Raw genomic sequence first — 25,410 nt, forward strand, 5'->3', positions numbered from 1 at the left:
TCCCTTTTAATCAGGATCATGATTAAGGGTGTTCACACAACAGTTGAAATATACCTATGATGAAAATTAAAGACCTCTCCGTTCTTTGTGGGTAGGAAAATTTGCAAAATTGACAATGTATCAAATATGTATTTTCCCCACTGTATAGACAGCTTTTTCTTCCACTCTACTCACAAGTGTTGGATTGGGTTGAGATCTGGGGACTGTGAGGGCCAATCCAGCAACCCTACTTCATTGTCATTGAACCATTTCTTCACCAGTCTTGCAGTATGCTTTGGGTCCATTGTCCTGATGGAACAATATGTCATCCTTTTCATACCTATAGTACTTGAGTATATGAAGTAACTTGTCTTGTTGGATACTCACATATAGCTCAGCATTGAGATCATCATCGATCCTGGTCAAGTATCCAACGTCTGTGGCTGTGAAACAACCCATGTCATCAGGCTTCCTCCACCGAACTTGACAGTTCCTTCAATTTCTCGATCCATTAACCCTTTTTTCCCTCATTTCTTCCAGACCCATTTGCATCCATCAAAGCCTAGTCTATGACCTTCATCTGATTGCTCCAAATCACCCATTTCCAATCTTCTACTGTCCACTTTTAGTACTTTTTTGCAAACTTGAGCCGATACTTCTTATGATGATATTGATGTCAAGGCTTCTTCACCTATTTTCGGGCCACCATTCCAGACTTGTGTAATGTGCATTGCACGGTGCTTCATTGTATTGTATAAATGTTTATAGTCTTGCGTTCGAAGCTGTAGTGCATGGTGAGATACGGAGCTTGAAAGTCAAAATTTCAAAACATTGTTACCCTTTTACTCATCAGTGTATAGTAGCTGGTATCTGCCTTGCAGGTAGGGAGCATCTGAGCCCTCTCCACATTTGCAAACCTTTTACCAGGAGTTTAGTTCAATTCCTAATGTGGGAAGCAGTTAATTAATCTATATGGTCTCATTACTGTATATACAGTAAATACATATAACACATCTCCCAATTGTCCTGGATCGAACAGGACTGTCACACATTGGATGAGATGTCCCACTGTCCTTGGATGTTAGGGCTATGCCCTGACTTCAGCTGTGTCCTCTGCTCAAATTGGGCCATTTTTTGCAGCACTGCAATGTCTTTTGCTTGTGCAAACACAGACGGTGCTATGATTATTCAGTTACTCCTGAATATTCGCTACATCAACATAAATTAATTATCTTCTTTTCCTGAATTCTGGTTGTCTCAGGATTTAAATTTGCAACCTTTTGCAGGCTCCATTATCAAGTATCGGAAAATTCTCTCTGTTTAACTTACTAAATAAATGTTTTTCTTTTCTTCTTCTTTATAGGTACATTGTACTGGTACATAGACATACAGTACATCTTCAGCAGAACCCTAGCTGTCATGGTAACCCATTGGCATCACACAATTGCATAGTGGTCATGCTGATGAGGGGTACCCCCTGCTGGCGCACAGTAAATGCCACTGTCACAGCTTTACAGTAGCATTTAGCAGGTTAACAGCCACTGGCGGAGCTCTGCTCCACCTGCGGCTGTTAGCTAAATAATTCAGCCATCACCTGCCAGCAAAAATTGTGGCTCAGCGTGTGAGCCTGCATCAAAGGCAGGCAGATAACTTGTGATGAACATAGCATGAGGGGCTGCTGATAAGTCTTTGGCTTTACCCAGAAAGAAATAAGACCCGCAACACACATCCGTTTAATTTGTACGTGTGCGGTACGAATTTGCACGTACCGGAGACACGTACACACGGAGACCCATGTTATTCAATGGTAGATGGCACACGCACGTAAAATCACACGGAACGTGTGTCCGTGTCGTAAGTACGTGTGTGCGCTTTTCAACACGGACGACATGTCCGTTTTTTGCCGGCAGCACGCAGGCACGGACCCGCTTTAGTCTATGGGTCTGTGCCTGCACGGACCGCACACGGAGTATGTCCGTGTTCAGCACGTATCGTCCGTGTCCGTATTTCATCACAAAATCTGAAACACTTGTTACCAATCTATCAGGTCAATTGTAGGCCATTAATTCTGGCGCCAAACATACATTTCCTGTCTCATTTGCACGCCAGACAGTACCTGTCCTCTCACTGCAGGGGAACTTTGAGCACAGAGAACACCACAGGTACTGAGCATGGCGCCCAGAATCGATACAGAGAGGCTGATTGGAGAAGTAGAGAGGCATCCAGAGCTGTGGGACACACGTGTTGATGGCTACCATGACAGGTAATGGTGGAACGAGCATGGATGGCTGTGGCAGAGATAGTCTACCCTAGGAATGGATGGTCTCAATGTACCCCTGGAAGGAAAAATAGATATGGTGAGTACAGATATTTGCATTGCTTCTGTCTTCACCTACATGTGCTCATTCTGTAGGCAGATTAGAAACATATTTGTATAGTTTGTTTTGCATGCATTAATGGGCCTGACTCATTTTGAGATACACTGGAGACTCACAAACAGGAGAGTGTATTTATTTGGCCTTTTGAAGTATTCATTGCAGTTTACTAGTAATGTCAGCATGTGTATATGTGGCCTGCAAAGCATTTTATGCATGTACAAAAGGCATCTCAGGGTGGTCAAGCCACTATTAAACATGTTTGGGTTTTTTTTTAGTTTGCATTTCTGTGCTTTTTCTATTGCAAATGTGCTGTGAATTGTCTATACATTTTGAGTTGTATTTCTATGTTTGGTTTATTATGCATGTTCCTTGGTGTCACCATGTCTGGAATGGTAACAGTAATGTGTAGTGTATAATGGAAAATCCATGTGGAACATATGGCACTTCATGGGTTAGTAGTCATTTTCTTTCTCATGGCTTTCTATAGGTTTTTGTTTTTTGTTTGAACATTTAAAAGGAGATAAATGATTATTCAGTGGTTTAAGATTTTTACTGGTGAACTTGTTTTCTCTCCCATGCTTATTGTGTTATTATGTCACTATATGAGTTTTATGGGTTGTTGTTTTCATACACATGGATGTGTGTTCCTATTTTTTACAATTGCTGCAATACAAGACTAATGTCTAATTTTTTTAAATCTACAATTGTTAGAATTTGTGACCTTATTTTACAATGTATTTTTTTTTAAACAGTGGATCTTGTCAAACGGCGATGGCGCTCAGCCCGTGACCAGTTCAGAAGAGAATATAACCCAGTGGCAACCACAGCTGCCCAGCCAAAAAGAAAAAATATGTCCATTATGAAAAACTGAGCTTCCTTATGCCCATTATGGAAGTACAAAAGTAAGTTTAAACCATTACATCACATGGTGGTTTTATTTAAAAGGCACACATTCATTTTTTTTTTGTCATCAAAGTACAGAGGATAATCTGGAAGATAGTGAGGAAGCCCAGTCAGCAGTATTAACAGCGACCTCTGCTTCTGAGATGGAGCCAACCTCATATCAACGTCCACCAATCCCCAACACCAGCCAGCCAGACGCAGAAGAAATGTCATCTGATTTGGGTTTGGGAACAAGTCAATCCACTAATGTAATTGCAGGCCAGTCTACAGGGCAACAAAGTGGCCCTTCACCAGTTCTTGCGGAGAGTAGTCCACAGCAACATGCAGGCACACAGCCAAGAATATCAACTAATACCATGCGCACAGTAGCACAATCTATCCGTGGTCGCAGACATAGGCGTTATGAAGATTTACGTTCCCTGCCAGATATCATTGATACCAGAATTATACACATGATGAATTCACTGATACCAGAGAGTGATGGAGAGAGATTTTGCCGCTCCCTTTCTCCCTCTCTTGCATTGGTTGAACCTGATAGGCAGGACAGATTGAGGGCGTCCTTAATAACACTAATATCTGCTACCCAACGTGAGCCAGAACCCATTTATTGTTTTGAAGTGATAGAACAATGGAGAGCCAATCCACGTGGCCCACACACAAACACAACTCAACAAACTGTGGAAACCCAAACAGAAGAACATTTCTCTAATTTTCAGCTTAATCCTGTAGTGCAACAAACACATATACAGTGTCCATCTTCTTGTATGGTAACTGATGTACAAATTAGGCTAACAGTTGTCGCACACCAAACAGGTACATTAATGACACAAAGGCCATCTCAACAGCCATCATTTGTCCCACAAATACCCCAACAAACACCAATGCAAACCTCTTTTAACTATCCTAGTATTGTTAGTAATGTTCATAGACTACCTCAAATTATTCAACAACCAACAGCATACCATGTTCCTAATAATCCACAACAACAGTACTTTCAACAACAGACTTACCCAACTAACTTCACATACACACATATTCAGCCTCTTCCAACACATCAATATGTACCACCTACACTTGGTCTTCCATCTGCTCAAACAACTGCATCATTATTTGTTCCAAGTACAACAACTGTTACTAGTGGAAACACTGATCAGTCACTCACTACAACATCTACTGTTGTGCAGCAAACATATTCTGTAGATGTCAATGCAATGGAGCCTACACAGGAAAACATCACTAGCCTAGAGGATTTAGTTGAATCATAATGTGATATTGTATGTATTATTTTACATTTTGGTATGTTTTCTATGGTATTGCTGGTGGGGAAACATATCAACATTCAGACACCTTTATTATTAAAAATCCAGCCAGTATGCAGTATCTGCATATGGTCTGGTCCCATACTTGTATTCCAATAGTGTCAAACAAATTATGTTTGCATGACATTATTGCATAATAAAGTATGGTGCTTTGTATGGGCTAATGTCCCTGACAAAATTGTATTTAAAAAAAATACATGGTGTCTTGCAAAAGATAACATACATACATACATAGGTAAAATAATAATTCTGGACTAACTTTTTCGAATCAAATTTGCCATAATTTTATTAGTCATGTACATTCAGTAGTACTGTTTTTAGAATAACAAAAATTCCTGATGTTATAACAATATAGTTATATCACAATAGCTTATGGGGACCACAAACACAACCAACCAACAAAAAAACACAAATTATACCTATGTATGGTAATTTTCTCTTTTGTAATACATATGTGTTTGTGCTTATGTAACCAAGTGATAAAAAACTATAACAATGTCAAAATTATACATGACTATGGCGATTTAAACTAAAATAATCTTTAAACTGATTCCTCACTTGTAGACCAGAAGTGGACACAGTGGTTCTAACACTACCATTCTCTACAAATGGTGCATTTAAAGTAGGCAACTCCTCAATGTCTTCGTCATTGCTTTCATGTAATCTACAGTAATTATGTAACACTACTGTAGCTTTAATGACTGCCTTGACGGTGGTTGGTTGGAGTTGGATGGTGGTTTGATAAATGCGCCATCTTGAGGCCAAAATGACAAAGGCACATTCAACATATCAATGTGCTCTGGCCAATTTGCTATTAAATAGGGATTTTGATCTGTCCAGCCCCCTTCTGGGATATGGACGCATCAAATGCCTAGACAATGCAAACCCCTGATCTGCAACCATTACAAAAGGGACAATAGGGCCATTAGTACCAGGCAATGGTCTTGGTGCAGGCAAACTTAAACTATCAGACATTAATTGTCTTGCTAAACGTGAACTTCTGAAAATGCGTGCATCTGAGGCACTGCCATAGGCCCCAATATCAGCAAATAAAAAGCAGTAGTTTGTATCTACCATGGCCAAAATAACTACAGAAAAAAACTTATGATAATTAAAATATCTTGATGCAGAGTTAGGTGGTTTCTTCACTCTAATGTGTTTTCCGTCAATGGCACCAATACAATTTGGGAAAGCTGTTTTCTCCAAAAAAATCATCTGAAATGTGCATCCATTCCTGTGTTGAAGGTAGCTGTATGACATGATGCCTAAGGGTCTCCCAAAGCACAGTGCAGGTATGCAGGATAATATTGCCAATTGTGGACCTTCCCAATAAGAATTCGAAATGTAGACTGCTGATGGATTGCCCAGTTGCTAGGTAACTGAAATAGAATAAAAACATGACATTACTTTGACTATTCATGTAATTTATTTCACACCAAATATTTGTATCATCCAATGACTGGCGAGATACTGTGTATGTTTTTTTTATAATTTCTTTGGTTGGGAAAACATATGTGATCTTTACTTTCCATATTGGAAAAATATTTAATTTTGTGTTTAATAAACAAGCTTGTTTGAGTTAAGCCTCTTGTTTCTTTAATTTTTGTAGAGATAGAATGGTAGATGTGACTTCTCAGATCTTATTTTGAAATTGCAATGTGGTTAAGTGATCAATATAAGTTTTCTACAAAGACCATAATTTTAAATTACATAATTTCAACAAAATGATGCCTTAGCGACTTAACATGTATTTCAATATAACAGATAAAGCATGAGTATACATGACAACACCTACCGTAAAGTCACCAACAGTCGTTCCTCAGGGGAGATGCTGAGGTGCATACAGGTGTCCTGATGCTTCAAACGATGGTACACAAGGCCAAGGATGTTGTCAAATGAATTCATGGTGAGATGGCAGTAGGCTTGGAATTTAGGTGGAAATTTCCGCATTTCCCCATAAAAAATATTAAAATGCCCATGTGTTCCTGAGCTTCACAAGGGGGTGAATCCACATCCTTTTCTCCAGTGGTGGCTCTTCTTCAATCATATGTCGCCTAACCCCAAATCTCCTAGATATCAACCAGAGCAAATACATGGTTGCTTCATTGGAGAGAGACATTTTGGAGTGTGTCTCATGTGAGAATGAGCTCTGAAGCCATGTTTTTTAAGGTTTTTTAAGCAAAATAAACAGTAGTTAATTGACCAATTTAACACACCAGGAGCACATTTTGATGGGCTAACAAGGTTATTTGTGTGAAAATACGCACACATACATATTTTATGTCAATAAGGACATTCCACACGTACACACTGCTCGCATACGCCATCACACGGATGCCATACGTACCGGAGAAATGCCCTAAAAATACGGAACACGGACCCGTAAAACGGACCGTGTCATACAGACTTTTTTTTTTGCGGAAGTGTGTTTTAGGCCTCAGATAGGATGATGAAACTTTACATTTATTCCACATACGCTCCACTGATGTCAACACACTTCTTTACATCGGTATTCCAAGTTCTGTAAGCCTAGCAAGAAGAAAAATTTTGGTTGTGCCTCAAACCAGGTATCCGTAGCAGCTATGGCATCAGAAATGGTGTGAAATTTTGTACCCTTTGTTTCTTCAGGTTTGGAAACAGATGATAATCAGTTGGAGCTAGGTCTAGTGAGTAAGGTGGGAGTCAGCCAGCTGGAAGCCCAGCTCTGCCAGTTTTGCAATGGTCGCTTGTGCAGTGTGAGTGGAAGTGTTGACTTGCAGGAACAAGATTCCTTTGGATAGCTTGCCGCACCTTTTGGCCTTCAAAGCTGCCTTCAATTGGTCCAATAGTTCAATGTAATACCTTGTATTGATGCCGGAACCCTTTTGAAGGTAGTCCACTAGCAGCATGCCCTCCTTATCCCAGAACACAAACGCCATCACCTTAGTGGCTGATTTTTGCACCCTGAACTTCTTTGGACGAGAAGAACCACTGTGCCTCCACTCTTTTGACTGCTCCTTGTTTTCAGAGTCATACAAATAAATCCAGGTCTCATCATTAATGACCAGTCGATCCAGGATGTTATCAGTCTGGAAACGCTGACAAATGGATTAGGAAGTTTTCACTCGCATGCTTCTCTGATTTGTTGTCAAACATTTGGGGACCCACTTTGCAGATAGCTTCCTTATGTCCAAATGTTCATGGATGATAACACAAACACATTCACGAGAAATCCCCAAGATGTCTGCTATTGCTTTAGCTGAAATTCGTCCATTCTCCAGTATGAGGTTGTGCACAGCATCGACGATCTCCAGAACAACAACCACTCTCAGTCGTCCAGGACGTTCCTCGTCATTATTGCTGAAGTGGCCAGTTTTAAATTTGGCAACCCAGTTCTTAACTGTGAAATATGAAGGGCATTGATCCCCCAATGTCTGCGACATATCACCATGAAAATCCTTTGTGGACTTTCCTTATAGAAACAAGAATTTTATCACTCCTCTGCTCTCAGTTGCTGTGAATATAGTATTAGACGCCGCCATTTTGTTTTCCTGCGTGCATAGAACACTGTTGCCATAAGCAACAAATACAAACTTTTGAAAACATATATTAGACACATAAGGCTTTCATGTGATGAAACATTTGTTACCATAGAAACAAAAAAAATCACAAAGCCAAAGACTTATCAGCAGCCCCTCATATAGCATCGTTAAGGGGTTAAAAAATCATTAAGGGGTTATAACTGGACATAGCAACAAGAAATAAAAACTACAGTGTCAAAAATGGAATAAAGTCAAGGAAGGGGAAAGCTCATGCATAGTGGACGCGCAACCAATTGTAGTAATACGATGACTAGGGTCCATATAATTACATGAATATAATTTTTATTCGGTCCAAAAACACACACAATAATACATTGATGGGACGATACAGTGGCTGATTTGCCCACAATGGCCTTGACCGGGTCTGCGAATTTTGGTACCTATGTATACCTCGATGAGTGATTCCCCGTTGCTCTAAGTAGAAAGGGATTATAATTGTAAATCCCGGACCACCAGTGTCATATGCCCCTGTGGTCAAATGAGATGAATACTATTGGAGATTGTGTAACTTCACGCCCCAATTGTCTTCCGTCTGAAGTCCCCTGATAAATCCGCAGGTGTGGTACTATTGCGTGCAGTGATACTGTGTTTGACAAAACCACATGCTTGGGAAGTTGGGTGGTCTTATCGTATTTGGTGAAACTATTTGATGGATAAATCCACAATCATGTGGTATTATGCATCGGTTTAAACATACTGTATTCACTATGAAAAAGCCACTTTGGGCATTTAACCCGAGGATAAATCCATCAGCTGGTGGTACTAAATATATCAATATGGGACCACCCATATAACTGTGTTAATCTTATCTCGATCCGTCCGCCTCATAGGGTCTTATTTGCATTCAAATGGACCCTTGCTAATCTCACCATTGTTTATGTGACTCACAGGTACTGAGATCCCTGTAGTTATAGCCTTGCTATTTATACCTATGGGCATTGATGCGAGTATGCGCATGACTGTGTTATCTTATCTCGATCCGTCAGCCTCATTGGGTCTTATCTGTACTTAAACGGACCCTTACTAATCTCACTATTGTTTATGTGACTCACAGGTACTGAGATTCCTGTTATAGCTTTGCTATCCACACCTATGGGCATTGAGGCAAGTATGCGCAATGCTCTCAATTGTCTGCAGCTCTCAGCGTGACCTCACTTCCGGTCACGGCGATAATCGCGACTTGTAAATACTTGATTATCTATTCACAAACAGACACTTGGTGCCCATTTGATCCATACATTATAAAATCGCGCTTCCCTGACCATTATGTGGCTTAATAACGGATTATTTGTACTTGCAACGCCACTTCCGGTTTTCGGAGATCCGCACATGACAACACATCCGGTCATGGCGGCGTACACCTTCCTATGCTCGAGTCTGATCACCAATGGTATGTGATTTAACTAAATTTACGATTTCAATCATTTTATCTAGGTCCCTATATATATTCCTGCACTTGGTCCAGGCCACACCCTCCCCTGATGAAGCTGTTCGCAGCGATACGCGTGGGGCCTGGCACTTTTCCCTGATACCACCATGACCTCCAACTTATGCTCCACTTGGGTATAATACCTTAGCATAGCCATACACATAACCCTCATTTCCTCTCTTTTTCTGAGCCGAGGTGACTCCCACATGGTAGCGTGGAGTATTATGGTTTGACCTCTTCAGGGATTCACTGGTATCCCCTTTATTGATCACTCACATATTGATTTTTACCATGTGGATGTTGATAACTCCTGGCTCATGATATGTAACTCCAGCAGCATCGCGCTGTGTATTGCTGGGCACTCAGCATTTCAGGAAGTGTATTTATTCATTGCGGGCTTTGCCCTTTATATGCTATTTATAGTGGTTATGTGTGCATGTGCCCTTTACGATTTTGTTCACTCTGTGGGCTATTTCCACTCTGTTTAGAGATGTTGGAGGACTAGATGTTCACTATGGCTGTATATTATCCTGCAATTTATAGGTGGTAATACAATTTGTATGTATACATAAGGGGAATTGTGTGTTTTTGCACCTGTGCGATCTTTGCACATTTTAATTGTTTTTAATGTATTATTGTGTGTGTTTTTGGACCGAATAAAAATTATATTCATGTAATTATATGGACCCTAGTCATCGTATTACTACAATTGGTTGCGCGTCCACTATGCATGAGCTTTCCCCTTCCTTGACTCAGTTCTTTCATGCAGGGCGCAGCACCATTGCTTAATTTACCTCAAGAGCTGTGCATCCGTTCCTTTGTGTAGTAAAAATGGAATAAAAATGCATGTAAAAAAGAAGGTAAAGTAATTCCCCTAATAGATGCAGAAAATTTGCAACTCTAAAAATTCACCACTCAATATGGAAATGTAGCCGTAAATCACCACGCCAGAATGTTTTTTTCAGTGCTGTAGTGCATCTTTGAATCTGAGTACCCTGAGCCCCATGTTGTAAATTCACCCTCTGACAAGATATGGATAGCGCTGAATACATTGGTGGAGGAGGGGCTGCCTGCCCTGTCTTCCACCATTAAGCGTGTGAGATAGCTGTGCGCAAGGTCAGGGCAGCGAGAGAGCTGGAAGGAGTTGCATATATGGTGTTTTTTGTTCATATGTGTATGAGCGCATATTCTATATAGGGGACTATGTGAGGGCTTTTAATAACCAATACAAAAATTGCAAAGCGTCTCTTATCTATTAGAATGTTAACAACAAACTGCACATGAATGCCAATGTGTGCTGCCAGGGATATTTCACACACCCATAGACTTGAATGGGTGATATTGATCCATGACTTAGATAAAAAATGGAAGTCACCTCTTTTCTTTTTGCGAACCACTCAGCCACAAAAACCATGGACATATGAACAGCACCATAGACTATAATGAGTATGAGTTTCACCCATGAAAAACACTGAAAGATCTTGTACATTATTTATGGACGTCTAAATGATGCCAAAAACTATTCATACACATTTTTTTGTTTGTTTGAGGCTGGCAAAAAATTACAAGTATTTCATGCTTTTTTGTTTTATTTTAGGGAAAGCAGCAAAAAAAAGTTTCTTTTACAATTAATAATTCCTTATTGCCTTAGGGCTCTTGCGTATGTTGCGTAATTTCATGCATTTATGCTGCGTATTGCACTGCAGCGTAAATGCATGTGTCCTGCGTCCCCTGCACAATCTATGTAGATTGTGCATGAGACATGCGCACGTTGCTTTTATGAATGCAGCAATTTGGGTGCTAAAATTTTGACCCAAATCCGTGCGTTCATAAAAGCAGCATGTCAATTATTCCGTGCGCTATGGATGCAGCTCCCACTCTGTCTATGGCGGGGCAGCAGCCAGAGCGCATGATTTCAGCTTCTTGTGTACAGAAAAACTGCATCCATTATGCAGTGTTTCTGCAACGATTTGAAGCGCACATGTGCTGTCAAATCCCTGCAGAATATTCAGCAGTTACGTGCGCATGAGCCCTTAAAGAGGTTTTCCCATGAACAAAGTTAAATGAGTTTTCCCAGAAAGTTAATTTTCGAAGTTGATTTTAATCAATAGATCTTTTATTAATAATAATAAGTTCCACAACTTGATGTGTTATTTTTTTTTGTTTTTTTTTAAAAAGCACATTTCAGCACGGGATCACAGCTGATTCCAGCACTTTACCCAGCTCTTCCCGATTGCCCTGGTGCTGTGGCAATTGAGGTAAATTGCAGCTCACAGCTGTGACTAAGCCCTAGATTGGTAATGGTAGGCGTCTATGAGACAACCCCATTACTAATCTGTAATAACTGAAAAGATATAAACACAAACACCAAAAAAATCCTATATTTGAAATAAAATACAAAAAACACCCTCTTTCACCACTTTATTAACCCCATAAACACCCTTGCAGGTCTGACGTAATTCACAAGAGGTTCCATGTTCTAGATCGCAATCTAGAATTTCACATCGCTAACAAGATCGCTAGCGATGTCGTAGCGTGCAAAGTATCCCTTAGTGTATGTAAACTTTTGACTTTGCAGAAAGCAATAAAAATGCCTTAAAACATTCTCTCTCTCTCATTATTCTGGCATTTGGCAAATATAAATAATTTTGGTGCCAAATTGACCTAAAACGGGAAAGCTTTATTCTGCTTTCATTCCAGATAGTGAGAAAAACCGGCATATGTGTCTTAGGCTGCGACCGCACTTTGCGTTTCCACCTGCGTTTTGGGTGCTTTTTAGGTGCGTTTTGAGAAGCACCTTTTTCATGCCAAAAGGCATGCGTTTTGATTTCACAGCAAAGTCTATGGAAAATTGCGATTTCTAGACCGAACTTTGTGTTTCTAAACGCTGCGTTTAATTTGCATATTTTGTGGCAAAAAAACATGCGTTCAAAGAAGCAGCATGTCAATTGTTTTTGCTATTTTGGGTGCGTTTTGCTAACATTGGAGTCAATGAGAAATGGCAAAAAACAAGTTTCCAACAAAGTCCTGCGTTTTACCTGCTTTTTCTGTGCAGAAAACATGCGTTTTGAATTCACAAAACGCATGCTTTTTGCACATTAAATTAAGGAATTCATATGTCCCTTTACACACACACATAATCCAACAATTAAATTAAAGAAAATGTTAAATGTAGTGCTATATTTCTAATAAATACTATATTACCGCTATAATTCTGCTAATAATTATATATTTCTATTTTCTTTTTAATTTCTGAACTTATGTATTTAATCCTTTTCTTTCTCTTTTTTCAATATATTTGAATGTTTAACCTTTATTTAGCAGTGTCTTGATTTACAAAACGCATTTGTCAAAACGCAGGTGGAAAAGCATGTAAAAAGCGCTGAAAACGCATCAAAAACGCAGTAAATACGCATGCGTTTTCAGCGCTAAATTTCTGAAAAAGGCAACTTTGGTCAAATCAATTAAGCACAAAACGTGCGTTTAGAACTGCAAGTAGGAAAACGCAAAGTGCGGTCGCAGCCTTAGTAGATAATGTATGTAAACTTGTGGTTTCAACTGTATATTGAAGGTACAGCGCTGCTGCTATGGGTCATTAAATATCATATTTTATGTAAGTGAGAATACCAGGCACGGTTTTGTACGTTCCGAAGAACACTTTTGATAAACTAGCACGTTCATCATTGAATTCTGTTATTATTATACAGTACATCTGTTAAACAGTGGATTAGCTTTCCTCTTTATTAACAGATTAATGCGATGTAATTCCAAAGTCAATACAAATTATTTCTGACAACCTAACATCTGCCCAGTATGATGTAACCATTATCCAGGGTGGGGCACTTACCTTCTTGTCCCATATGCTAACACTCTTAGTAAAGAGGTAGCAATGTCTATGAATACATCACATGTTGATAGCTAAAAAAAATCAGTGCATTTAGTCCTTAACACATGAAAGCACCGTCCATACAGGCATTCTGGATATTTAAGCTTTAAAGGCTTATCTGCACCCGCTGGCAGCCTACATGGGATTTCCTTCAATTATATAACAAACTGTGACACCAACTGCAAATCACCATAATCCCTTAACTCAAGAGCTGCCAGACCGATTACTAGAATATTGCACAGATCAGCAGTGCTAAATACACGGCTACTGTGTACGACTAGTTGCTGGCTTTGTAAGGATACTATTGTAGTGTATGAAAAATTGTACGTGTTTCATCCAGAAAACCTGGCCAATGTTCATCCATATTGTCATCTGTGTCACGTCCATGCGCTTTTCGTTTTTCTACATCTATAGAGATGAATAAGCACGAACTTTAAAATTCGGTATTCGTACTGAACATAGACTTTACAAAATGAATCAGTGTCTGAGTTTTGAGTTCGGGTGCTTTACATATGATAACCATTTGATCAAGCATCACTGTGCTCAAGTACACTCAGTGCTCAGCCCAGTGTGAGTCACTAGCAGTGTTTGAACGGCTCGCATGGGGGGTAAAATCAGCATTATCAGATGTAGTGTCTCCAAAAAGTATGAAAAAAACCCCTTGCATTCCCTCTTCTGGAAGTGCTCTATTTATGGCTGGCTGTACATCGGTGGAGAGCCGGACTGTCCAATCAGTGACCTCCAATGAGGTTCAGGTCAAATTCGGGTCCAGAACTGAACTTTATCTAAAATCCGGCTGAACCTGCCAAACCCGAACTTCCACAAGTCCGCTCATCTCTATACATCTACGATCAAAACGTACATGATCAAATACAGGTTAATAATGGAAGTGTATTTTTTGCTCACCATAAGATTTGACTGAGTGAATCTCTTCTGAGACTCGGAAAAGAATAGTGCATGCTGTCTGGTTTTTCCCCCCACACGCACACAGTCCCTGTGAAGAATCTGTCATCTGAACAGCCCTACTGAATAACATTGGGCAGGTGTTGTCCGATATTAACTTGGACAGCACACGTCAGTCCATATTACATGCTTGTCTAAACGAGCATTAAGGCTGTGATCACACGGACATATATTCTCTCATCTTAGAGAACTGGGATGATCATGCAAATCCCAGTCTGGTCAAACGCTGATCAGAGCATGATCATCGTGTGATCTGATTTTCTCAGGTGAAGAAAAAAAAAATGTTGCAACTTGAACTGCACTCAGATGTCATCTGAGTGCATTAAGGAATAACGTTTGGAACTCCATTCTATGTCTGAACTGGGTGCAAAAAACCTAAAAAACATCACTATGGGGAGATAAGGTATGCACACCAGTGACTATGGAAGGGGAATACATGGAATAGCAGAAACTGCTGTGTGAATACTGACATGAAAAATTCAATAGCTATTTGTAAGAATGAAATGTGAAAAATGGAACCTGCATTACTGCCATGAATATATGAATAAAGAGAAATTTAGCTACTGAATTGATCAATGCAGAAGAGCCCCAACACTACGCCAAAGTATTTCTCTACGTTGGGGTCCCTAGCTTGTGTGTGTCCTCTCATGCAGTTAAAAAACTTACCGTGTATGGGACGCTGAGACCCAGGCTATATATGCGTATAATGTGGATTGGCAATAGGTGTGTATGGGGAGGGTTCACAAACGAAAAACTACTAACATTAAGGAATAACGTTTGGAACTCCATTCTGGTTTTTTGCACCCAGTTCAGACATAGAATGGAGTTCCAAACGTTATTCCTTAATGTTAGTAGTTTTTCGTTTGTGAACCCTCCCCATACACACCTATTGCCAATCCACATTATACGCATATATAGCCTGGGTCTCAGCGTCCCATACACGGTAAGTTTTTTAACTGCATGAGAGGACACACACAAGCTAGGGACCCCAACGTAGAGAAATACTTTGGCGTAGTGTTGGGGCTCTTCTGCATTGATCAATTCAGTAGCTAAATTTCTCTTTATTCATATATTCATGGCAGTAATGCAGGTTCCATTTTTCACATTTCATTCTTACAAATAGCTAATGAATTTTTCATGTCAGTATTCACACAGCAGTTTCTGCTATTCCATGTATTCCCCTTCCATAGTCACTGGTGTGCATACCTTATCTCCCCATTGTCATCTGAGTGCAGTCTGTTGTTTAAATCGGACCAATTGATTTGAAAGGCTGAGTGCAATCCGATAATTGGATCCAATGTTGTATTTTCTTTTCCTCAAACTGGCTTGGCCTGAGAAATGAAATTGGATATGTGCATGGTCCCATAGAATGACATTGGTCCAAGTGTGATTTGATGTTTGTCGGATTGCACTGGGCCAAAAATATGGCCATGGGCACGAGCCTTTAATCAAAGTCCTAGATTTATATGTCAATCATATAAATACACACTTGTGTTGCCCAAGTAAAAACGATGTTCAACTGGAAACAATATTAGAATGTTATACCATGGGAAAGACGGATAGTTAAATTAGAAATAGGCTGAGGTCTAGCCCTGTAAAATACCCTCGCCCTTGTATAGCAGACAAACGGGGGCACTATATACCATGAATTTGGACAAGTATGGCAATGAAATCTGCATGTGTTTGATGTGCAATGAACGCTGTGGATTTGACTAATTACATTGCGGAAGAAAAGCAATTTTTACTCACCACACGCTTCATCATGAATCTACAGCACTATCATCTCACCATGAAAGGTTTATCACAAATGTCAGTGCTGATGGTAAATGTTTCAGAAAGTGGAGACAGTTATTGCTAAATATGGGTGACAGTTGTTCTTGAGTAACTGCACCATCACATGGATTGGAAGACGAGTCCCAATGTCTTCCTAAAGCATTTCTCTTATTTACTGAACGCACATCTCTTGCTGTCATTTAGACGTCTTTTCCCTGAACATAAAGTTCTTACAAAAACTCTGTTCTTGAACATAATTTAATAACAAATTTCATTTATCGCTGATCCCTGCTTACTCTCACTGCAGGGTTTCTTTATTGCTATCTTGTAGAACATTTTTGTCCATGATTTTACTTATAAAAAAAATAGCAAACGTGAAAAGCTTCTAATCTTAGACAATAGTTGCCATCTGCTTGTGGATGTACCTTCAGATTGAAAACGTGATTATCAGCTGCTAAACAATATTTCAAGTTTGATCATGAAATACTTGTCACACATTCAGACATTTCATGGGGTGTAATAAGCCCGGTTATATCTACATGTGAGAACCTAGATGTTAGTTTAAATGGAAGATGTACATGATACAAAATAAATCTGCCTGTAATTACAGAAGATTGGTTAAACGTTCATAAGGCCTCGTTCAGATGAGTGTTTTTCACATGTTTTATCAATTTTTTGCAGACCGTAATACTGTTCAAATGTAAATTTATTAGTGTTTTTACTTGACAGTTTTTTTTTTATCCCTTTTTAAAAAAAAACAAAAAAAAACCCAACTCGCCATGAACCGCTTTTATCACTTAGGGCTCATGCGCACGTTGCGTAAATGCATGCGTCCTGCGTCCCCTGCACAATCTATGTAGATTGTGCATGATACATGCACACGTTGCTTTTATGAACGCAGCGATTTGGGTGCTAAAATTTAGACCCAAATCTGTGCGTTCATAAAATGAGCATGTCAATTATTCTGTGCTCTTTGGATGCAGCTCCCACTCTGTCTATGGTGGGGGCAGCAGCCATAGCGCATGAAATTGGCTTCTTTTATACAAAAAAACTGCATCCATTATGCAGTGTCTCTGCAACGATTTGAAGCGCACATGTGCTGTCAAATCGCTGCAGAATATTGAGCAGTTACGTGCACATGAGCACTTAAATGCGACGTCCACTACTTGGATAACCCCTTCTCATTCCCTTATTCGATCCCATAAAAATAAAAAAGCCTATACTCACCTCCGGTGCGGCTCTGGTTCCAGCGATGTCTGAAGCCGCATTCCTCGGACTCACGTGACATTGTTATGACACATGAGCCCTCGACCAATCAGCGCCCGATGTCGGACATTTGAGCAGGACGTGAGTGCTGCACTGATTTCTGCTGAAACGTCCAAAGGCGAAGAGAAGGAAGCCAGCGCAGATTGGTCGAGGGGCCGGCATGTCGTAACAATGTCATGTGGGCACCAGGAACACTGCCTGAAACATCGCTGGAACCAGAGGTGACTATAAGCTTATTAATTTTTACGGGGGCAAACAAGGGTAATGAAAAGGGGTTGTCCATGTAGTGGACATCCCCTTTAGGTGATAAAGTCATCCATGGTGCATTTTAAAAAAAAAACCAAAAAAACACATAAGAACCATCAATAAAGTCTATAGAGAGTGTTTAAAATAGTGTTGCATTAGTAATGCATCTATGTTTGCATAGTAATATTTTCCATTTGGCAAAAAAACAGGTCCGTTCTTCTCATAAAGAAGTTTCCGGAACAGTATGAGAGTCATTCAGGCTTAAGGCTTGTAACATCCCAACCATGATATTACCAGGTTTTAAACCTGTAATAATTTACTTTTGTTTGAGGAACTACAATATGTTATTCTGTTGAGACCTTACATCATTCTGTGGAGTAATTGCTTTGAAGGAATGATGTTCCCCTGTGGGCGGGGAAAGCAGGGAATACGAGATTGTTTAATGGGCGGCCGGCTTTTTCAAAATAGTAAAAGCCGCCGCAGCAGTGTGAATGCCGTGCAGCGCCGCGCCGGGGATCGGGGAACGGTGCGTATGAGAGAGGAGGGGAAAATGACCGACAGACTGTGAGAGAGGGACAGAGATAGTGACGGACCGACAGAGAGAGAATAGAGACCGAGAGGGAGAGACCGACTGACAGAGAATAGTGATTGACAGACATTGTGAGACATTGCTCGTTTCCAGTGTTTTAGGAAACATGCGAGAAATGTATTTAGAAAATCGGATGTCACTAGGATGGTGTGAGTGCCGTCCCGTGACATCCGATTTTTTACACGCTCACATAGACTTGCATTGGAGAGACTCGCAGTAGAAACTCGCAAAAAAGCAGCATGCTGCAATTTTTTTCTCAGTCCGATTTGGACTGAGAAAAAAAATCGCACATGAGAGCGGAATCATTCACTAACATGTGTCCGATTCCAATGCAAGATTTTCTCGCATTGCTCTACTGCGAGAAACTCGCAAGTGAGAAGCAGCCCTTAGGCTACTTTCACACATCCGGTTTGAGCAGTGCGGCTCAATCCGGCTGTGAAACCTATGCAACGGATGCGGCGAAAACACCGCATCCTTTGCATAAGTTTTTACATGTGGCCCGTCCGTTTTTTTCCGGTTGCGGCACGCTACTGAGCATGCGCAGTGGAAAAAAACCGCATGCGGTGGCCGGATGCGTTTTTTCCGCATCGCGCCACATCCGGCGTCCATAGGCATGCATTGAAAAATGCGCCACAGCAGCCGGATGCGGCGCAATGCGTTTTTATTGCCGGACAAAAAAACGTTGCAAGCTACGTTGCCTCCGGCCGCCGCTTTAACTAATTTTGCCGCATCCGGAAAAAAACGGATACAACGCAAAGCCATCAGGTACAATCCGGTAACAATGCAAATCTATGGGGATAAAACGGATGCGGTACCGGATCCGTTTTACCCGTTTTTTTCCGGATTGTACCTGATGGAAAAAAACTGATGTGTGAAAGTAGCCTTACAGTATTGATGTTGACCATGCTATTAGAACAGGTGGGCTGCCCAGAATGAGATAAGTGCAACCCACGGAACATACACTCCGATTCACCCAACCAACACTAAAGCACCTGGCCTAATATGTAAAGTTACAGAGCAGGGTCACCAAGTGCTAAGGTGCATTGTGCATAAGAGTCACCGACACTGCTGAATTGCAGAATCCAAACCTCCTCTGACGTCACTACAAAACCTGTACACCTGTAGCTTCATAGCATGGGTTTCCATGGCCAAGCAGTTGCATGCAAGCCTTACATCACCAAACACAATGTCAAACATCGGATGCCATGGTGTTAAGTTCACACCACAGCAATACTGTTTATATACGAGTAAAACCTTCCCAGAAGAGTGGAAGCTGTTTTAGCTGCAAAGTGGGGAGCATTTTCATATTAAGGGTATGTGCACATGTCTGCATTCTGCTTGTCAAATATTCCGCAGCGTTTAAGTCACTGCTTGTGCGTTTCCAAACGCAGCCGAAAAGCTGCGTTTTGAATGCATTCTGACTGCAGAATTCATGCGTTCTGGATGCTTGCCATAGACAGAGTGGGAAAAGCAACCAAAACGCACAAAAGAAGTGACATGTTGCTTTTCAGAATGCAGCGTTTTGGCAAAATATTTCAGCAGCCGAAACGCTGCATTCTAAAACGCAACGTGCAGATGGAATTTGCACAATCCTCATAGATTGTGCTGGGGACGCAGGACACATGCTTTTACGCTGCACACGTGCGCACACAGCCTAATGCCCATGGATTTAGAATGGGATATCATAAAATCTCCTGAAGATTTGTTAATACATATGAAGCCTAATTCATTAGCCTATTTTTGGCAACTTAATGTTGTCAAACTACTTGAAATTTCACAAAATATTTGCACAACTTGGAGTTGTGGAGAAATATTACAAATTTCATCATTTTTTACATCAGTGCCTGCAACATTTGATTAATTAACCCCTTCATGACCTTTGACATATATATACGTCCTAGGTCGTGTCCCCCATGGTTCCGATCAGCAGATATGTGCGGCTAACAGTACCTGCTTACCACTTAGAGCACGCTGTCAAAATCTGTGTTACTTAAATGACCGTGGCGGGGATCAGACCATTCCCTGCCGCCATCGACGGCCCCGTGATGCGAATACGGTGCACTAATGTGTTGATAACCCCTGAGGCTACCATGACGTATTTCCTGTGAGAGCCAACAGAGTGCCGACGCTCACAGGAATGCTGCATTTCTGCTCATCAGTAATCATTGGTAAAACTAATGGTTTCATTCAAAAGTACAACTTGTCCCACAAAAAACAAGCCCTCATATGGCAATATTGATGGAAAAAAAAACAAAGTTATGCCTCTTCGAAGAATGGGAGGAAAAAACAAAAACAAAAAAGGAAAAGTCCATTGTACTCATCAAGACTGCCATATAGTCTTCATGAACTGGGGTCATCGTGTCTTTCTTGAACACTCACTTAAATTTTTTGCTATAATTTTGGTTGAAACCATAAAATGGAGTGAGCAAACTTGTTGACCTACAACTCTTGGCTAGAACTTCTAGACTCACTCCCATGCATTATTTATTTATCGTGAGCTGCCTAAGGCACATGCACTGACGTGATTGGATTGCATGACGAATGTCTGTTAAATATGAAAAGGTATTTGGAATGTCATGAACGCCCAGTACTTGTGGACAAGTAACCACCACACACATTATGTACTGTGGATCAGCAGATTTTCCAGTTACTAAGTGACTAAGGTCCTCTGAGACCTGCTTACAATAGGGTCAAGTTGGGTGAATGAACTTTGTTTTATGAAGTGTCATTGTGGCGCCCCTGACCTGGTCAGGCACCACTGAGTACTGCACCCATGCTGGGGACAGTACAACACAGGTAATCCAGAAGGCTGACAGGGGTGTGGTACACAGGCGCATAGTGATCAGCTCTCACACATGTACCCATGAGAGGACCCCTGGGGATCCCAGGAGGGGGAAAAGCCTTGACCTTCACTGGAATAGTGGAGGGGGCCAAAAGCCTCCATCTCCTCTCAAGGGGTGTGGTAAGAGAGTCTGGTTGCTAGGTGGCGTAGGCAAGAACAGGAGAGGAGGGGCAGTGAGTCAGTTAGAGGAGAACTCCAGAGGGCTCAGTGAGGAGCAGACCTGTGGGGTTGATGCTGTCTAACAGCGCCCGCGCAGTGGCTACTGACGGGGGAGAACGGTCAACTAGGAGTGCTACCTGAAAGCCAGCTTCAGCTAGAGAGAAAGCACGGAGTGGGAAGTAAGGAGATTGCTAGAGAGCACCAGGCCCAACCGGGCGGCAGATCCCGAAGCGAAGATAGATCCAGCTTTCTTCTGCTAAACCTGCCGGTGTGGGGCTCTCAAAGCCCACGCCACAACACCACAAAAAGCCGCAGCCACGTAGCCACAGTTAGGGCCCATAGCTCACAGGAGGCAAGAAGCTGGAGTGATCTGGCCCAGGCGACAAGCACACGGCGAACGAAGGGGAGAGAGGCTGCAGCATCTTCCCTGGGTGACCCCCATAGGGACTCAAAGTCGGGGTCACCCCAAACCACCAAGGGCTAAGGAAGGCGAGTTGGTAGTCACCCTCATAAAGTCAGCCTGAAGGATACCTGGTTCCCACCTGGTTCATCTCAGCTACGCCCGGGCTACTCACCCTGCCATCAAATGTGAGTAAAGCCCTTGAAAGACAGTTCTGCCTGTGTGAGTCATTCGGCGACTTGTAGTACTACGCATCTACACCGGGCCCTGGGGCTTGCCTCACTCTCAGGAGGCTATTCCAACTAACTGCACACACCATCAGCCCCAGGCGACCCTCAACCTGCAGTGGCGGTCCCTACTGGCCGCAATACTGAGAGTGGCGTCACGACAAGAAGAAGATCTCCTACCTGTGACCAGATCCAGCTACGTGGAGTCCCTGAAGGTAATGCACCGCCACAACACCTGTGGGGCTTCACATCATCAAGACACTAATTTATGTAGGACATATGCTAATTTTGAGACAGACGTATTTGGGAATCCTTATAAACTTAATCCTGAATTTGCTAGTTATGCATTGCACATAGAACTAGACCATGCTATTATGAGTATGACATTTTACTCGATTTTGCCATTTTTAAGGAACATTCATAGATCTATTGTAGCACCATTACTGGAATTTCTGCACTGTCCTGCCTCCCTCTGTAGCACCTCTGAGCCACTCAGGGCACTACTAGGAACTGCATCCTCACCAGGATGCAGGGCCTACCCCCTGGGACCTGGAACACCAGTGCCAGCAACACCTACATACACCAAAATCCCAGTTTCCACTCCACACTAGGGTTAATTGGCTAGTTGAACACAAGGGGATGGCCACCTAGAGGGCGGAGCCAGACCAGAGAGACTAGACAGCCTGGTGGGAGGGCACAGTAGTCAGTGCAGTGAAGGAGTAGAGAGGAGAGGTGCCTGAGAGCTGGGTCATGTAACGGTGACCCGGGGGCACAGGAGAGTGGTCGCCAGGGCAGGTGCACCCGAGTACCACTGGGACCAGAACACAGATGGGACACAGGGCCCTAGGTCAGATGTCAGTTTCATATGGTCTGGCAAATACCTGCACAGTGAAGGGACCTCCATGGACCTCACTGACCCACAAATCCGGGAGCACCAGTAGGGTCAGGGACTGTATATAATAGTACTATCCTAATGAATCTCTGCCCCTTTGTGTCACCTTTGATCATTTTTTAAGAATATGTCCACAGTTTGTTACATATGATCTGACTAATTCGATATTAAAAAGCCAACAAACATATAGTCCCAATTCTATTTATATATGAATAGACATATCAAGATAATCATTTGAATGGGCGCCTTGTTGAATCCCAGCCGTGACCAGTGTGCATGACAAGGAACGAGCTGTCTTGGTGGTCTACAGCCGGTGGCAACTCGTGCTGTGATCGCGCATGCGCTATCCCCATGACAGTAAATTGCATGTCCTCCACAAAACCACTGAGTGGACTTCCTGATCTGAGATGCCGAGCTTCTGATGCATGCGGTGTCTCTTGGCAACAGCTTGTGTGTCATTTTTGAAAGACACTGCTGGTAACATCACATGATCGAACGCACATCCTTCTTTTTGGGTAGCTGAGTTTAGTCTACGCATGCGCCACACCTATACATCAGCCATTAGTTAGTTTACAACAAGGCCTCCCACGACATCACATGACTGCACACCCCCATATTCTGCTCTCAGATTGGGCAATAGCAAGTTTATTAGGACGTCCTCCCCTCCTCAACACACACCTCCTGAGGAAGCATTTACATTGAAACGTGCGTTGAGATGGCGGGGACACTACTTTACAACTATCTTTGTCAGTAAGTGCTCAGTTTCACAGTGAATACTTATTACTTTATACCGTTTCTATTTCCATTTATTTGATGGCTTTATAGGCACTACTTTTCCATAAGCATTATATGTCTCAGCACTTATATAGCTTTATATGGATCTACAGATTACATATTCTTTTTGATAGTACATGACCTAAACATATACATTTTTATATTTATTTGCATTCTCAGCACTTCTTATATTCTAACCCCACTCTATATATAAGTGGTTTTGCAGTACATGTTCTGTACTTTTTATTCCCAGTGGATTGTACCTGCTCTTTATCTCAGCAACTTTGATAAAAAAAATATTCTATTATTGTGTGTCTAAGACATTTTTTTTAATTGGAATAGTAAATACAGTTTTTATTGGTATATTATACTCTTTTTATAATTATATCTATATGTAGAGACATTATTGTTGAGTACTAGGAGTTTGAATGTTTCTGACATTATGTGTGTTTGGTAGAATGATATACGTTTCTCAGCAGTATTTTACTATTGCAGACATAAGTCATATCCAAATATGACCCACACAATGACAGTCAGTTTATAAAGCGTTATACTGGAGTATAATATTATTTATTTATTTTTAGAGCACTATTGATTCCACGGTACTGTACATGTAAAAAGCTTTTACATACAAAATAAAAATATAAATTACAGTAAACAAAATAACAGTACAGTACACTAATGATCTCCCGCCTTTGGTTCTCCAGGCATGTCACATATCGGAAAACCACCACTGTACAAAATCTCTATGGGGCTAGTTCATTAACACTGCACACACATGCCAGTGTTAAAGAAGGGCTTGCCTAAGTATGATGCACAAAATGAATTAAGAAGCCCATGCCACTTAAGGGGGTAGCCCACTACTTGGACAACCCCTTCTCATTCCCCATATAAAAATAAAAAGACTATAGTCACTTCCAGTGCCAACACGGTTACAGTGATGTCGGAACTTGCATTCCCAGGACCCATGTGACATTATGACACTCGAGCCCCTCGACCAATCAATGGCGGTTCCTTTCTCCCTACCATCAGACGCAGGAACAATTAGCAGGAAGTGGGTGGCAGCCGCAGAGCACACTTCATATTAATCACTAAACCTTCCGAAAACGGAGAGAGGAACCGGTGCTGATTGGTCGAAGGGTTCGAGTGTCATATCAATGTACCATGAGCCCCAGGAATGGAAATTCCGACATTGCTAAAACCACGCCGGCACTGAAGGTTAGTATAAGCGTTTTTATTTTTATAGGGGCACACATGGGGAAAGAGAAGGTGTTGTCCAAGTAGTGGGCAACCCTTTTAATTAATTTGGTGCACTCAAAGAATGGAGTAGTAGTAGTATTTTTAGCCTAAGAAATACCTTCAGTTTTAATTAATTTGATAGGAAATTATCATGCCAGTCGCAGCTGATCCCATGCTCAGCCCATTTTGCTGGCACTGACCAAATCTGGTGTGAAAATGCCAAAAGTTGCAAAATTTTTAAGCCCGCTTTACACGCTACAATATATCTCACGATGTGTCGGCGAGGTCACATTGTAAGTGACGCACATCCGGCATCGTAAGGTACATTGTAGTGTGTGACAGGTACGTGCGTTTGTGATTGAACGTTAAAACGTTCATCGCATACACGTTGTTCAATTCCTAAAAATTGAACGTCAGATTGTTCATCTTACCCGGGGTAGCACACATTGCAGTGTGTGACACCCCGGTAACGATGAACAGATCTTACCTGCGTCCTGTGGCTCCCGGCCAGAAATGCGGAAGGAAGAAGGTGGGCGGGATGTTTACGTCCCGCTCATCTCCGCCA

The sequence above is a fragment of the Anomaloglossus baeobatrachus genome, chromosome 3, assembly GCF_048569485.1.
Source record: "Anomaloglossus baeobatrachus isolate aAnoBae1 chromosome 3, aAnoBae1.hap1, whole genome shotgun sequence".
NCBI classification, from domain to species: Eukaryota; Metazoa; Chordata; class Amphibia; order Anura; family Aromobatidae; genus Anomaloglossus; species Anomaloglossus baeobatrachus.